Here is an 18,957-nt window from a genome sequence, read left to right as displayed (position 1 = left end):
ACTGGAAGGAAAAAGAACTGGAAGGAAAAGCAATCACCCAACCTATTTCATTTTATTTATACTGCTGGGTCTTTTACCATAAGAAAAAACAGATGTATGTGCAATATATAAAATAAGGAAAATGTTGGGAAAAAAGAATAAAGGAAAAATTACACATAATTATATCATCTAAATTTATTATTAATATCTCAATCTAGATTTTTCTTTGTGTGTGAATTTTTTTAAAAAATGTGTGTACTCATATCTTCATTTATCTTTCATGTATATAATTGTGTATGTATTATTTTCAAATCTGATCTTTAAATTTTTGTTATGCATACCTTCTTATAATGGACATTTTTATTACTCAGCATTTCAGTTGTAAGGGTGCACTTGCCTTAATGTAAATGTTTGCAGCCAATGGTGATTACTGAAAAAGAGACCTATATGATTTACTCTGTGAAGTCAATAGTTCCTGACACTGAAACCAGAAAAGAACAACATATACAATAATAATAAATTACTGGTGAGGCTCCCTTATGTAATACAACAAAATTGATAATACTGTGAAAATCATGACCTAATAAGGTTTACCTTAGAAAGGCAAAGAGAATTCAGTATTTAAAAGCCCATCCCTAAAAAAAAAAAAAAAAAAAAAAGCCCATCCCTGTAATCACTATATTAACATATGAGGCAGAAAATCCAAGTAATCTTTTAGTAGGAAAAAAAGAAACTTCTGATAATATTACCACATGTATGTTAATGCACTTTGTAAACTAAAAACATGGCAATTTCCTTAGATTGGCAAGGCATTTAAAAGAGTAGAAAGACATTTAAAAGATTTAGAGGCATTCTCACTAATAAACACAAGGCTAAATTCAGATTGATTCCATTACTGCTATAATTCATCATTATTCTAGATGTCCTATATTAGATAATAACAGAACAAACAAAAATCAGTGTCTTAATGTGTCAGATATTAGCCACTAAAATTAAGGAAAATCAATGGAGACATTATTAGACCAAATCAACTGGTTCAGTAATTGTGCTATATTCAAGATCAACTTATAAAGCTTCAGCATTAAAAAAAATCAATAGCATTACTTTATATCAACTATAACGAACTAGAATTTGTGGTAAAGAAGCAAAACCCTTTATAAATGCAATATAATTTAAAAATTCCTGGGAATGTTTCCCTAAAGTTTGTGACACTTTTATAGAGAAAGTTATGTAACATATTTGAAGTACATAAAAGAGGTCTGAATAAATGAAAAGACAGATCGTTTTCCTGGATAAAAATGCATACTCTTTTTAAAATGACAATTATTTGTTTTTGCTTTTTTAAATGTTATTTATTTATGTCTTAGGGTGCCTGGGTGGCTGAGTCATTAAGCACCTGCCTTTGGTTCAGGTCATGATCCCACAGTCCTGGCATCTGCCCAAGCCCTGTGTCCAGCCCCACGTCACTCCTTGCTCAGAGGGGGAATCTGCTTCTCCCTCTGCCCCCTCTCCCCCCCCCATGCTCTCTCTCAATCTGTCTTGCTTTCTCTCTCTCTCAAGTAAATAATTTTTTAAAAAATGACAATTATCTCTTACTTTCTTCAAAATTCTAGCTACGCCAGACGGTAATCCCAAGAGTACTTGGTAAACAGAGTAAATTTATATGGGAGAGTAAAACTGTATGTCTGGCTATTTTTTTAGTAAAATAAGAACAAATAGAGGAATTCACCTTCCAGATTGAAAGATATTTATAAAACCATACAATAATGTTTTATTTAGTAGACCATTTAAAGAGGATTACAAGTCAAGCAGCATACCTAGGTGTGTATTGACATTTGATGTGTTGCAGAGGTGGCATCATAAACACCATAGAAAGCAAACACTACTCAATAAAGTTGGAAAAGCTGGCTTTCCATTTAGGACATACATTCTAGATGGATTAAAAGGACACATATTCTAGGTGGATAAAAAATTTTAAATACTTACTTAAAACAATTAGATGAAAAAAATATGAGAGTACTTTTTATAACTTCATATTAAGAAAGGCTTATTTAAATTTTATATAACAAGTATATTTGAAAAAACAGACAAAATGTGGGTCATTACTTTAAAGACAAAAAAAAAAAAAACAAGCCTCTCTTCCAAACTACGAATTCATATATTAATTTCCTTGCCATGCCTCTGCTCAAAACTTTCACAGTAAAAGCCAGAGTCCAACGACATTTTGGCCCTTTCTTATGTGGCTCCCTGGTACCTGTCTGACTTCATTTCCTACTACCATTCCCCCAACACTCTCTATTCCAGGCATACTGGCATTCACCTCAGACACATTTTTAAAATTCTTTTTTATTGGAGTTCAATTTGCCAACATTTAGCATAACACCCAGTACTCATCCCGCCAAGTACTCATCCTGCCAAGTGCCCCCCTCAGTGCGCATCATCCAGTCATCCCAAACCCCCAACCTCTCCTTCCACTACCCCTTGTTCGTTTCCCAGAGTTAGGTGTCTCTCGTGTTTTGTCATCCTCACTGATATTTTCACTCATCCTCTCTCCTTTCCCTTTATTCCCTTTCTTTTTTTTTTTTTGCTTTTATTTTTTATTTATAAACTTATTTTTATTGGTGTTCAATTTGCCAACATATAGAATAACACCCAGTGCTCATCCCATCAAGTGCCCACCTCAGTGCCCGTCACCCAGTCACCCCCACCCCCACCCACCTCCCCTTCCACCACCCCTTGTTTGCTTCCCAGAGTTAGGAGTCTCTCATGTTCTGTCTCCCTCCCTGATATTTCCCACTCATTTTTCTCCTTTCCCCTTTATTCCCTTTCACTAATTTTTATATTCCCCAAATGAATGAGACCATATAATGTTTTCTGATTGACTTATTTCACTCAGCATAATACCCTCCAGTTCCATCCACGTCGAAGCAAATGGTGGGTATTTGTCCTTTCTAATGGCAGAGTAATATTCCATTGTATACATAGACCACATCTTCTTTATCCATTCATCTTTAAATGGGCACTGAGGCTCCTTCCACAGTTTGGCTACTGTGGACATTGCTGCTATAAACATCGGGGTGCAGGTGTCCCGGCGTTTCACTGCATCTGTATCTTTGGGGTAAATCCCCAGCAGTGCAATTGCTGGGTCGTAGGGCAGATCTATTTTTAAGTCTTTGAGGAACCTCCACACAGTTTTCCAGAGTGGCTGCACCAGTTCACATTCCCACCAACAGTGCAAGAGGGTTCCCCTTTCTCCGCATCCTCTCCAACATTTGTTGTTTCCTGTCTTCTTAATTTTCCCCATTCTCACTGGTGTGAGGTGGTATCTCATTGTGGTTTTGATTTGTATTTCCCTGATGGCAAGTGATGCAGAGCATTTTCTCATGTGCTTGTTGGCCATGTCTATGTCTTCCTCTGTGAAATTTCTGTTCATGTCTTTTGCCCATTTCATGATTGGATTGTTTGTTTCTTTGCTGCTGAGTTTAATAAGTTCTTTATAGATCTTGGATACTAGCCCTTTCTCTGATAGGTCATTTGCAAGTATCTTCTCCCATTCTGTAGGTTGTCTTTTAGTTTGGTTGACTGTTTCTTTTGCTGTGCAGAAGCTTTTTATCTTGATGAAATCCCAATAATTCATTTTTGCTTTTGTTTCTCTTGCCTTCAGTCCTAGCCTCAGCAATCAGACAACAAAAAGAAATAAAAGGCATTCAAATTGGCAAAGAAGAAGTCAAACTCTCTCTTCACAGATGGCATGATACTGTACATAGAAAACCCAAAAGACTCCACCCCAAGATTGCTAGAACTCATACAGCAATTCGGCAGTGTGGCAGGATACAAAATCAATGCCCAGAAGGCAGTGGCATTTCTATACACTAACAATGAGACTGAAGAAAGAGAAATTTGAAAGGAGTCAATCCCATTTACAATTGCACCCAAAAGCATAAGATACCTAGGAATAAACCTAATCGAAGAGGTAAAGGATCTATACCCTAAAACTACAGAATACTTCTGAAAGAAATTGAGGAAGACACAAAGAGATGGAAAAATATTCCATGCTCGTGGATTGGCAGAATTAATATTGTGAAAATGTCAATGCTACCCAGGGCAATTTACTCATTTAATGCAATCTCTATCAAAATACCATGGACTTTCTTCAGAGAGTTTTAACAAATCATCTTAAGATTTGTATGGAATTGGAAAAGACCCTGAATAGCCAGGGGAATATTAAAAAAGACAACCATAGCTGGGGGCATCACAATGCCAGATTTCAGGTTGTACTACAAAGCTGTGGTCATTAAGATGGTGTGGTACTGGCACAAAAACAGACACATAGATCAATGGAACAGAATAGAGAACCCAGAAGTGGGCCCTCAACTTTATGGTCAACTAATATTCGACAAAGCAGGAAAGACTACCCACTGGAAAAAAGACAGTCTCTTCAATAAATGGTGCTGGGAAAATTGGACATCCACATGCAGAAGAATGAAACTAGACCATTCTCTTACACCATACACAAAGATAAACTCAAAATGGATGAAAGATCTAAATGATCTAAATGTGATTTTCCATCAAAATCCTAGAGGAGCACACAGGCAACACCCTTTTTGAACTTGGGCATAGCAACTTCTTGCAGGATACATCTATGAAGGCAGGAGAAACAAAATCAGACACATTCTTAACTCAATGTTATTGTACCTCATGTCCTCTCCCTTCTCCTTCTAACCCAGTCCCTTTGCCCAGATACCCATAGGACTCATTTTCCCTTTTTTTTCAGATATTTGACTGTCATAACATTTGTCCTTCACCAATTGCCTTTCTTGCCAACTCTATTTAAAATCCCTCTTAGCCCTCTTCCCTCTTGTATTATATGTGTGAATACTGCTGCAATGAACATGGGTATGCAGATACCTCTTCAAGATACTGATTTCAATTCCTTTGGATGTATGGATGTATTCCTAGGAGTGAGATGGCTGGATTATATATATGGTCGTTCCATCTTTAATTTTTTGTGCTATACTGTTTTCTGTATTAGCTATACCATTTTACATTCCCATCAGCAGTATACAAGGGTTCCCTTTTCTCTGCGTCCTCGGCAACATTTGTTATCTCTTCCTTTTTTGATAATAGCCATCATAACAGGGCTAGGGGGTAGAGGGAAGTGAGGTGACATAAGTTAAAGGGTGCAAATTGTTAGTTATGATTAGTATAAGCTCTGAGGATCATAATGTTCTTACAGCATGTTGACTATAGTTAATAATACTGTATTGTATACTTAGAAAGTGTTGACAGGAGTTGTAAGCATTCTCACCACACACAAAAGAGTTAACTGTGTTAACTATGTGAGGTTATGGATGTGATAATTATTTGATCTTTGTAATCATTCTCCACTGTATATGCATATCAACTCATCATGTTACCTACCTTAAATATATAGAATTATATTTGTCAATTTTTTTTGCTCCTAAGAAAGTATATTTTTTATTTTTTTCACCCTGTAACCCCAGAAAGGACATTTTTAAATGGAAAGCTTACATAAGAAAATAGGGATCCCTGGGTGGCGCAGCGGTTTGGCGCCTGCCTTTGGCCCAGGGCACGATCCTGGAGACTCGGGATCGAGTCCCACGTCGGGCTCCCGGTGCATGGAGCCTGCTTCTCCCTCTGCCTATGTCTCTGCCTCTCTCTCTCTCTGTGTGTGACTATCATAAATAAATAAAAATTTAAAAAAAAAGAAAATATATAGTGATCCACGAAACAGCTTGAGGTAAATACACGATAATAGGGAAAACCAATAATAATAATAATAATAATAATAATAATAATTCCACTTATCCTCCTTAGAAGCACAAAACCCACAAGAAATGATAGTGCAGAGGCTGGAGAGCCTGCTAAGGAATCAAGGCATCAAAGCCAAGGTGATCCAGGAGGAGGGCTAAGACATGGGATAGTCTCAACTAACTATGTTCTGCTCTTAGCTACTGAGGACAGGCATGTCACCACAGCTAGGCAGTAGCTCAAGAACACCGTCAAAAATGGTTGTGCTAGATAATAGCATGTTGATTCCACATAAATGTGTGTAAGTTCCTGAGATCATAGGAAATCCTCCCATAAGTTCGAAGTTATTCATAGTTGAAACAAATTTTGAAAATAAATTAGATCCTTTTAATGTTTCCTATCATTTGCTGTATTATCTTTTAAGCAATTATGGTGATCTGACATTTTATGTATTTTATTTTTATATTTTTATTTTCTCTATACAACTCCCCCCACCCCAGCCTACTGCTGGAATATAATCAGTTCTATGAGAGCACGTGTTTGATATGTTGTATATTTCCATGTCTCCAGCACCAGAGACAGAGCCTGGCAGTGCCTCAATACATTTTTTAAATGAATGAATAAACAGACTTAATTGGTGAAATCTAAAGAGAAATGGGCAGGATATAATGATTTAATGAAATTTTTCTATAAATTGATTGTCTTATTACATTCAAAAACAGACAAAGTAAACATGAGAAATCATAATTAGTGGTTAATTTTGTATAGTAAGAATATGGGCTTCTTGTATTTTTCTATAATTTTAAATTTTATTAAAAATTTTTAAATAACTCAAAAAATGAGATTAAAAAATTGTTACTTTTACTAAGGATATGCGCACGGTTGAGATTCTTAATCCAATCATCAGATTTTCAAAAGTGGAAATAACTCAGTATCCAATAATAAATTAACACTTTAAAAAGACAGTGTGTTAAATCTGTTTGATGAGATTTCATACAACCATTAAGAAGCATATTCTGCCATTAGGAATATTTAATGACATGGGAAGTGTTCAAAATAAAAATTTAAGTGAAAAAAATAAGTCATGAAATGGTGTACACAGCAAGATCTTAAATTTGTTATATGTGTGTTAGTGTGTGTATATATAAGTATATTACAAAAACAATAAAGAAAATATACATCATTTTAGCATGATTTCTAAGAAATGAGATTGTAAGAGATAATTTTTATGCTTTTTCATACTTCCAAAATTCTGATACAAAATGTTAGAATCAGAAAAAGAGAGAAAATCTCTTGGAAATAAAATTTGCTCTGTTGTATTTGAATTTTGTCTCTTAATAGAATCATATGATATTTAGGAACATTTCTGTTTTTGTTTCAGAAGTTAGCTTTATAACCATACATTTATATAATTACCTTTAGTCCTCTGTTTATAAATGTCTAGTATTTCCTATTGTGGACAGTGATATTATTCTCTTGTGTTTTTTTCTCTCCACTTCCTTCCTATTCTCTATTGTACCACCCAATTTTAGTTAATACTATTATCTTTGTTGGTTTTTCCCTTTATCTTGTTATATTTTTAATACCCTATCTTCATGCAAGCTAACTCATTGAATGGTATAAATTTTTTGAGCATCAAAATATAGATATGATGGCCATTGTTGTAATCACTAACTATGGTAGTTACCTGGCTCTATGCCAGTGCTCCAAAGCCTGTGGGCAAGAGCTTCTCGCACTACTTGTATTTGTGACTGTGAGAATCAAACCTCAAAACTTCCAGACAAACTTTTTATTACTATTAGCAGTAGTAGTGTCACTGCATTATCAATGCTTTACATTAAAAATTAATGCGTTGCTCATATGCCTGAAACTTTGCAGATTTTGTATGAGTGAAATCAGTATCAGTTTCCTGGAGGAAATGGAATCTATTTCATGTGGTTCAAATGAAGAGACATTATTAGATAAAAGTCTCCTTACGGAGGTGTGAAAAGATTTAAAAGAACAAGCAAGGGATGGAGATAGCAGCCACAGACTAGCAACGGAGGAAAGCTTTTATCACTCAAGGAAGGTTTTTATCACTCCAAAGCCTGGAGTGGAAAGGGAAGGAAATAGTGTTACTGGATCCCGGAGAGACCTAGTACCAAGGAGAAGCCCACTCAGTGGAAACTGATTGTGGAGGAGAAAGCAAAACTGTAGCACCAGAGTCAGCATAGAGTAGGAAAAAAAAATGTCCTACCTCTTTCTAGTCCCATTTTGTGATCACTCATTGAGATCATGCCTCTCATTGCCTGCATCCATTCAAGATGCAGCTGGGAAGAGAGCCTGCAAGATTCAGTCAACAGGGCTCAGCCTCTCCAGACACTAATCAGGGCAGAAAAGGGCAGGTTAAGTATCTGTGTGTGTTTGGGATTGGCAGTGGAAAATAACTTGCATATGCTACCACTTTGCCACTTAGCAAATGCAGCAACTTTCACTTCTGTATGGTGCCATCATTTCCTGCAGACCCATCTTTAGACTAGACCTCTGTGTTTTTCCTCTTCTGTTTTCTGGTCATAAAGAGTTCTGCATGAAACCATAGGGACTGGTTCACAGTGAGTTAGGACAGTGGCAAGGAATGGTCAGTAGAAAAAAAAAATCTCTCTCCTCTTGCACTGGGGCGATTTCTTGCTGGGGCCTTCCATTAGCCAAACCCTACAAGAACATAGAGGGCTAGGTAGCCCAGGTGATGAAGTCTGCAGGCAGCAACCTGACAGACAGAGATGGAGCTGTGGTGGTGGAGGACAAGCATAAACATCACAAATTGAATCTGTTGAAATTGGGTCTTGTATTGACTCAATTATTGAAACTCTATCAATACACAATTAGAGCTGTCACATTTTAAATGGGTAATATTTAAATAATTTTGTTTTCAGTCTGTAGTGTGCATAAGTTTTCCATTTATACAGAGATAACTGTCATGTTTGAGGAACAGTGTGAATTCAAGAGTAAGAAGAGTGGGGGAAAAGCAGCTATTTCACTGTTTTCAAACAACTGTTGCCAAAGATACTTAAATAATAATAAATAATACCAAGTTAGTTTCCAGAGCACTCTAACCTGGGTGACTGACTGATTAGGCTTCTCAAAGAACAATGAACTTTTCTCCTGTTGATGTTCTCACAGGAGATAATACATTCCTCCACCATTTAGTGAACTACCTCGTCAAAAACACTTAGAACTTTTGGATCTCCATACACTCAAAGTAATTTTTAGAGCACCATAGCTTTTGCTGATGATGAATTATTTTCTGTAATTCTTACAATGCTAAACAAACATTTTTTTAGGCAGGATAGTGCCTTAATATTGTATTTTTTAGATATGTCTGTGTTACTTCATGCAGTTGTCCTATCCATTTTCATTGTTGTATAGTTTTCTTTATAAAACGTATAATAATGTTTTTCCATGACTCTTGATTTGAAGTTTGAGTTAGCTACAGTTTGAGTTTTATACGTAATGTTGTTAAGATGATTCTTTTATAGTCTCAGTGTATGAGAGTTGCAAATTTAATCATTGAACACTCCAGTCCTCAGTTTAACAGATCAAGATACAAATCACTCATAAAATTATGTAATAAAGTCAAGTTTACTTTTTTGATGATTTAACTTTGCTATGTTTTAAAAGGAAACATTTTTATTTCATCCAAAATATATTGTTTTTCAGCTATCCCATGTATGCCAAATTTTCCCATTTCTTTACTCCTTTGTAGGGAGAATATTTTATTTGTTGTATCTTGTAGAATTATGGCAATCATCAATAATCAATAATTTATATCAAGACAATATTTATATTTTGAAGCAAATTAAGTAGTTTTTATTTTCTTTAGATTCAAGTAGATGCCCTTAATTCCCAGCTTTGAGAAAAAGCCTAAGCATCCCATAATGCACGAGTGATATAAATAATGTCAGAAGACAAAACATTACTTTCTGACCTTTGCACAAATTCTCCTATGCCCTGTTGCTGGGGGGCTGAGAGCCCTTTAAACTTAGTGACCTACTTAGCGTGGCTGTAAATGTCATTCTTATTCATGGCAACATTTAATGCTTTCCTGAATTTTGCTAAACTATTTACCACAATGATATATTGAAGAATTGAATTCCACAGCTTGATTGTGTGCTGCATAAAGAATTGTATTGTTCATCAGTCTAAAGTGGAATGCGATTCATTCTCATTGAGAGTCCGCTTGTTTCTGTGGTATGAGACTGGGAGGAGAAAACACCTTATGTTTTCAGTAAAACATTCATTATTTTTATAGCTGTTTTTCTTTTTCATCGTTTACTTCTCTCCATTACTAAGTAAATCACACTATCATGCCTTCCAGACATGAATTTTTATATTTATTTTGGCCTTTTTACCCAGCATTAACATTTGGCCTGATTTTAATCTGTCACACTTTACATAATCTTCATTATAAATTGACTACTGAGTGAAACTGATGCTCCAAAGAAATCTACAAGCACTGCAAGGAAAAGGCATCAACATTATACAGTTAGGAATAAATCAGAAATGAAAACTCGGAATTTTTAAGTTCTGTTCTTATGAATGCTCTGTGTTGTCTTTTGTTTTCTTATATCTGCTTGAAAATTAGAAAATTCTTTTCTAATTATAGTTAAATTATATTAAAATTTTTATCTTATTTAAAACAAATGTTTCCTTATAATCAACATCGAAATAAGTTCTCATACTTTTTTTTACATACTATAAATCAATGCAAATGTCCGTGATACCTCTAAGTCTAAATGGACTCATACTGAGTGTCTTTTGCAAAGACATTTGTAGTTAGCACTTTTCCTCATCAGTGTTTCAAGAGTACTTTTCTAATATCAACAGGAAAGGAATACAATCATTTTCGCTATCCAGAAAAATTGTTTGCGATAATATTATTCTTTGCATACTAATTGTAGAACCAATGATTTATGTATATCCTAAAATACTTCCTATATATAATGCTAAGATTTTTTTAAAGGATTGAAAATAAGAGACAAACGCTACTGATGAATAGTATCCATAATTATACTGATACTCAAAAGAACAAAATGGCAATAAGATTTTTATGAAAATGAACTTCAATAATTAATTTTTGCACATAAATTTAGATATATTGAGAGTTTATTACTTTGTATATGGTTATTTCTTGTGGGATTCTTTTCATATATTACTTTGGACATGTTTGCCTTAATCTTTACTTTCATAGACGATTCTATGACTGTTAAAATTAGAAGTCTGCTAGGTGAACTTTTCACAGAAAATATATTGCCTTTCATCCATTAAACAATGTAATTGCTTAAACAAATCAAATGTGTGTATATTAATAATCATATCAAGATCTGTAACCCCTCTAGACTACAATGATATAGTAATTTAACAAGAATTGCTTTGTTCCTCTACAAGCCTGTCAGATCTAGGTTTTAATTATCTTCTCACCACCTCTAGGCCTTTTCATATTCAGACGGTATGTAAATTAATGTAGTCTCTCATTTTGAAAGAGTTAAGGGATAAGAATATCTCTAGAATATTTCTCTCTTACCTCTATTAACCACATATCTACTTTTTTATAGAGTGTAATTCAAAAGGAAAATACAGAAACTTAATTCTGGAGAGTGAGAGCAATAGAAAAAAACCCCTGCTTTTAACAAAATAAACACTAACAATCCTTAGGGTCATCAAAGTATAGGTGAAGGAAAATTTGTTTGTTTGTTTGTTTGTTTGTTTATTTATTTATTTATTTTTGAAGATTAGTTTAAAAAAACTTTTTTACAAGGGCACCTGGATGACTCAATCAGTTGTGTCCAACTCTTGATTTCTGCTCAGGTCGTGGTCTCAATCAGGGTTGTGAGATCAAGCCCCATATCAGGCTCTGCGCTCAGTGGAGAGTCTGCTTGAAATCCTTTCTCTCCCTCTTCCTCTGCACCCCGGGCCGCCACTCCTGCTCGTTCACTCTCTCAAATAAATAAATAAATCTTAATTTTTTTTCACAAATTTCTAAAACAAACAAAATTCTGTGCTCATTAAAATACTTCTTTGTTCAAAAAAAAAATTTTTAAGCCCCTACGTATATGTCAGGTAACTATTTTAAACCTGCAGCTATAATATTGAACTTAGAAGGACAAAACCCCTGTCTTTGTCTGTCTGGCTCCATCTTGCATGGTAAGGGGAGAGACAGAAAATAAATTATTAAAGATACGATATATAATATACCAGGTAGTGGTAAGTGCTGTGAAGAAAAAGAAATTGGGTAATGGGAGGGAGCGAATGAAGGCGGAAATCTAGGGAAATCATAAAAGGCTTTTCTTACATGGAAGTTGAGCAGTGAACAGTAGTAAGGGAGTAAAATATGGATATCTGTGGGAACAGCATTAGAGATGGTCAAAGCTGATTCCAGGCTTTAGAATCTGATCAATTGAATGATGGAATTATCATTAACTGAGATGAGAAAGACTAGAGGAGAAGAGCATTGGCAAAAATCAGGAGTATAGATTTGGGCATGTTACTGTAGGGTTTGATCCGGTTGGTAGTGAAATGAAATAGGCCAGGCAAAGGTGGGTCGAGGCAAGCTTTTAATGGAAGCGCTCTCAGGGGAGGTTCCAGGGCCTGCAAGGGAGGGAGACCAGGCAAGTCACGCGCGGGGATAATACAGGTAGGCTTTTATAGGGAAGGGTAGGATGGTGCCGGTATAGAGTAATAGCTGCTTATGTCTATATATGGTATGGGGTTAGGTAAGGTTCAGTTTCTGTTCCTGCATAGGTCCTGTTTTCCCATGATGATGTGTCCTTGGGCGGTCTCCTAGTGGCGGGAAAGTCCCAAGCAGGGTGACAAGATGCCCCAATCGCCTCCCGATCCCCCTTGATCCCACCGGCCCAACAGTTACTTTCGAAGTACCTGTGAGATATGCAAAGGGAAATAACACAATTTGATATTAGAGTTTTAGTGAAAAGTCCATACTGAATTATAAATTTGGTAGTTATCAACATATAGATGTTATTTGAAGCCATGGGTTTGATGTGACAATGAGGGACTAGGTAAAGATGCAGAAGAGAGGAGGTCTAAAGACTAAGCCCTGGAGCTTTCCAGTCATTGGGAATAAATTAGAGGAAGAGGAAATAGCAACAGAAAATAAGAGAACACTTGTGTGATCAAAGGAAACCCAAGAAAGAGTATTGTACCAGAAACCAAATGAAGGAAAGATTTGAACTAAGAAAGAGTGAACAGTTGTGTCAGATACTGTTAGCTGGTGAAGCACAATAACGATTGTGAGTTGATTATTGAAATTCACAAAATGGGGGCCAAGAAAAAATGTCACTAAGATGTGAAGATTTTAATGTAAAGAGGCTCAAAAAAAGAGAGAAAGCTATACAAGTATATGAAGTTGAAGTTTTATTTGGAACAGGGAACAGTACAGCCTATTCATGTGCTGCTGAGAAATACCCACAAGAGAGGGAAACTCAGAAAAAAGAGGAGAAAGAGAATTGTGTCTTTGAGTAGGAAGAGCAGATGGGATCCAATTCACAACTGTAAGGGTTAGCCTTGGATAGCACCAGTAACCATTCTTTCTTTGATAGCAATAGGAGGGAAGGGAAGAAATAAACCTAGACAAAAGTAAATTGGTAGATGTGATGGTAAGAGTAGAGTCTTTTATCAGTTATATTTTGTATCATCAACAAATAAGAAAGGTCATGAACTGAAGGTAAATAAGGAGAAGGGAAAGGTTCCTACTTTGTGAAGAGGTAAGGTATGAAATAGTTACTTAAAAAAGGAGGAGAATAAATGCATTAGGGAAATATGCTATGATTCTGTTAGGACTCATGCATTTACAATGAGATTCTTTTAGCACTTTTATGTGTTTTTCCATTCAAGTTTAGTTGCTTAGGTGCAGATATAAAATAGAGAATTATATTTAGTTGGGTTTTATCAGGCAAGTAAGATGAAAAGAGAAAAGACAAGGAAATTGAGTATATGTGAGGGCAAGCTAGGCTGGGTAAGGTTGAAAGTAATAATTGAAGGAATGAAAGACAGGGAAAATATGAAGGTCAGTTGATTGATGGTTCCATGCAATTGAATATTAGAGGTTAGTTTAGAAGATGGAAGGAGTTGGAAAGAAAGAAGGCAGTGGTCAGAATGCAGAATGGATGCATGGAAATGATATTATGGAGTGAGTACAGATACATTATATCAGATATCAGAGTGGAAGGCATGCAGACTGACTTCTTGATCTTCATATTTGAGCCAGGAGGTGGTTGAGTCATGGTTCAACATTGGATTCATTGGTACAAAGACCTCTGGTTCACAGGCACCACAAGACTCTAAAATGGTGCAAATTCTCCCTGCTTTTCAGTCCTGCCTTGGTTGTCATTTTCCCAGGAAAACTGGAGTGAGGGGAACTATTAGGCTGAGTCAATTACCATTGTATTTGCAAGTCTTTCAGCCTGTGTTTTGTCCTGGCTGCTAACACCTTGGCCAATAGCTTGATAGCCAAACCCAACATTTGCCCTCAGATAGCATCCTTGTCTCATCCTTATTTGTAGGGCTCTTTTCTCTAGAAATCAGCTCATTTAGGCTGGAGTGCCTCCACTACTCTCTGAATGTCCTTTAGAACATTTTTTGTTTTATTTGGATTTATCTTGTACTACTGGAACAAAGATATCCTGCATCATCTTACATCCTATGCAGAGTGGAATTTACTATCAATGTTTTCAACTTCTTGATGCCTGCCCCCACTATAATCAGAACCTCTTAGGATGAGCTTAATCAATGACTGAATGGCGAAACCAAAAAAATCTTTTCCTATGGTTCTAAATGATCATGATCATTTTTCTTTCCCTGAACCTCCATAGTGTTCAATATATATTTGGGAACATATCACATTCTGCTTTATTTTTATCCCTTCTAGATTATTCCATGTAGGAAATCCTGACAACTTTGCCTCACAATTTAGTCCTCAGTGATCTACCTTTTTGGATGCAGAAGTGCTCATCACTCCATCTCCTAGTGTACCTGATACAATTATTTGGCAATAATAATCAGATTTCTAGATTCTTCATCATCATGCTTTTCATCTGAATGCATTCATGCTTGTTTATGCTTCTGTAACCTGGCATCCACAGCTAGAAAGTCTTCCATGTTCAAGAAGCATGCAGTCATATTTAATTCCTTTACCTGGCCACTCCAATTTATGTCTAACTTTCATTAAGTTTAAATTGCAATGAAAGATTTTGGGTTGGTTTCATATTAAACTTCAAGTCAAAGAAAAACACTTGGTAATCTCCATGTGGAGCAGAAAGCAGTTTAATCTAGACATCCTCCTTTTCTATTCTGGAGTGATAAACAAGTTGAACAAAAGGTCAAGATTTTATCTGTATTGCAATTTACTTTGTTACAAGGCATGATTACAGTCTATGGTGTCCTATTAATTATTATGAATTTTTATCTAATATATTAAATATTGACACATTTTTAAAATTGAATATTTCTTAAGCATAGTTTATATGCTTTGAGACTTCATTCTTCCTCCCTTATTTGTATCTGCTCCTTTAGCACAAGTAAACAAAGAAGATATTTCATTTTATTTTTTTAAAGATTTTATTTATTCATTTATTTGAGAGAGAAAGAGAAAGAGCACAAGCAGGGTGAGGGGCTAAGGGACAAGCAGACTCCCTGCTGAGCATGGAGGCCAACCTGGAGTTCAATCCCAGGACCCTGAGATCATGACCTGAGCCAAAGTCAGACACTTAACCAACTGAGCCACCCAGGTGCTCCACAGAGAAGATATTTTAAAATTCTATCTTTGTTCATAATGGTTGCACATCTCATAAAAACATGATTGATTAGAAAATTCATGTGTCTGAACTGGTCCTTTTAGAAACTGAAGACTATTAATATCCCTTCACAAAATATTTTACAAATAAACACAATTATTAAGCACATGTGTTCTATACTCATAGACCAGGGACTAAGTGGCATAACTGATTGCTATATTCTCATGGTCCTAGAAGTCATAAGTCAGTTGCAGAAAGTAAGTAAATACGTAGGCTACCTTACTATTATAATATTGTATGGCATATCATGTTAATCGTAAATGTGAGTTTAGGGTGCTTGATATCTGACTTTGAAATATGAGCAAAGTAAGATAAATTTGACTATTTGGAAATTGTTATCAACTATTAATAGTAAGTGGTAATTAGACTTCCTCATACTGTTTATAAGGAAATTTTTAGTTATCTCATAAAGTTGCAAGATACATATCAAGCTTTTCTACCAAGAAATAATGATTTTAGTTGGATTAGAAACTTAAAGTTAAGCTGGTATCTAATTAAAGACTATGCTCAGTTGTTAGCCATTAATATATATGAGTGTATGTTCATATATATTAATATATGTATGTGAACACACATATATTCAAACATATTCTTACTATTTATTCAATATTCTGAATAAGCTAAAGAATACATTGAAATTTAACGATAAGCTATGAAATGACTGATACAATTAGCAATGCCTTATATATATGAATTTTCTTTTCTTGAGATTGTGTAACAGAAATAAAATTCAGAATGAAAGGAATATTGTGAAGTTAAAATGGTAAACTAACTACAATTGTCAATCATTATGCCAATTTTATGTTATGTTCATCAAAACAACCCCATATTTTATTGCCTGACTTTGCAATAATAAAATATTATACATGTGAACTTGTAAGATACATTAATAATTTAAAAAGTGATTTGTTTTAAACATTGTGGATAAGCATGTGATTTCCTTACAATAAAAGAAATTTCAAACTATTTCTTCTCCATTTCCTCTCCTTGCTTTGACAAATCTAGGCCCTTATAGCTTAGTACTTTGAATGCACTTTGGTTATTATAGAAATCAGTTGATGGACACTTGGGCTGCTTCTGTAATTTGGCTATTGTAAATAATGCTGCTAAAAACATAGGAGTGCATGTATCCCTTTGAATTAGTGTTTTTGTATTTTGAGGGTAAATACTCAGTAGCAGGATTCCTGGATCATAGGGTGGCTCTATTTTTAAGGTTTTGAGGAACCTTCATACCATTTTCTACAGTGGCTGAACATGTTTGCATTCCCACCAACAAGAGGGTTCCCCTTTCTCCTCATCTTTGCCAACAACTGTTATTTTGGGGTTGTTAAATTTTAGCCATTCTCTCAGGTGTTACTTGATATCTCACTGTGGTTTTGATTTGGATTTCTCTGGTGATGTGTGATGTTGAACATCTTTTCATGTGTCTGTTGGCCACCTGGATGTCTTCTTTGGAGAAATGTCTATTCATGCCTTCTATCCATTTTTCAATTGGATTATTATTATTATTTTTTAGTTATTGAATTGTATCAGTTCTTTATATATTTTGGATACTAACCCTTTATCAGATATGTCATTTGCAATTATCTTCTCCCATTTAGTAGGTTGCCTTTTAGTTTTCCAAGACGCTAGTTTCAATTTCACTACAGTAATATACTTAGAGAGTTTCTTGACTTCTCTGAGGCTTAGGTTCTTTTTTTAACCTAACATACAAAAATATAATATATGCTTTCTTAATAGTACAATAATTGAATAAGATAATACATAGAAAAGAACTTCTTTTGCTCTAAAGTATCATGAAAAAAAGATGTTTGGTTATTATGTTTTCAATAACAGTTTCTAAAAAGAAAGGAGAGATGAGATAGAGGTAGAGGGAGAGAGAGAGAGAGACAGCAAGAAGAAGCAACTTATTCCCTTACTTTTATAAAATTAGCATCATAATCGTCTAAATCAGTATGCCAAATTGTTTCCTAAATGGAGAAAAGGCAGGTTATGAAGAAGTTGACTACATGGGAGTGTTTTGGTTGTCACAGTATCTAGAAAGTGCTACTTGTTTATGGGGATGGGTAGCTGGGAGCCTAAACTTTCTATAACCTGCAGAATAGTGCTACAGAAAAGAATTATCTTATTTTAAATGACAATACCTATATCAAGAAAATATTTTTAAAATTTTCTTCATATTTGAGCTAAAGAAATTGAACTATATATTGGTAGCTATATTTTTAAATTCTGGATCAAAGACCAACTTGTATAATAAACCAAATATACTCCTACTCATATCATATGTTCATGTGATAAAATATTTAATGAAATCCAACATAACCTGCTAAATTACATATGTCTATAATGTAAGAAATTTTAAATAATTATTTATGGTGCTATATAAACCTAACTTTATAATTTGAATTATTTCTATTCCATGTTAATTTTTGATATACTGTAGGAATATTTTAACATTATAGTACAAAGTTTTGGGACAAAAAATACTTTACTAGTTATGAAGCTCAGTGCCTAAAAAGAAAAAATAATTAAGATTTATGGTATTATTTAGCACTAGGCAATTGTAAAATGTTCTGAAAAATTAAAAAACAAGCCTATTGGGACGCCTGGGTGGCTCAGCAGGTAGCTGAAGGTAGCTCACACCTGCCTTCAGCCTGGGGTGTGATCCTAGAGTCCCAAGATCTCTCTCTCTGTGTCTCTCATGAACAAATAAATAAAATCTTAAAAAAAAAAAGAAAACAAGCCTATTGTCCCTGACCCCAGTATTAGTTGAGGCAACTTTTAAACATAGTGGGATGAATCTAGTGACTCGTCTTTACACTGGAAGGGTGTCTTTGCAAGTAGAAATTAATCTTTCTTGACTCCAGATTTAAAAGTGCTTTCCATGGCTCAGTGTTAAAATCAATGCGTTCATTATATACTATCAAATCATTCACCCTCCTTTGCATTTGAGCAGTATTAGATGTTATCTTCCAAATACTTTCATGGGGGTGGTGTTCAACTTCTGTGATTCTTCACATATGAACTGTCTTTAATCCTCTTTCTTGCCATTAATTTGAGTCCTCTCCAGGCTGTAAGCAAGTAAAAGATCCATACACACCATTATATCAAGCTCTAAATACTATAAAGACTATAAATTTTGAAAAATTGTGAGTAACATTGTAGCTTTCTAACTTCATCCTAATGAAATGTTGATAATAGGACCTAACAATTTCTACTACTTTTAGGAAAGCAAACCACTAGAGTAATCAGTTTTCTTGGATTTCAGTAATGGTTTAGGATTTGTTTCCTACCAGTCACCTTACAGAGACAGATATTGTTGCTTTTTTTTTATTTGTTCACCTGATATTTGCTTCAAGGA

This window comes from Canis lupus, chromosome X (genome assembly GCF_003254725.2).
Source record: "Canis lupus dingo isolate Sandy chromosome X, ASM325472v2, whole genome shotgun sequence".
Lineage (NCBI taxonomy): Eukaryota > Metazoa > Chordata > Mammalia > Carnivora > Canidae > Canis > Canis lupus.
Note: the sequence above shows the minus strand (reverse complement) of the source record.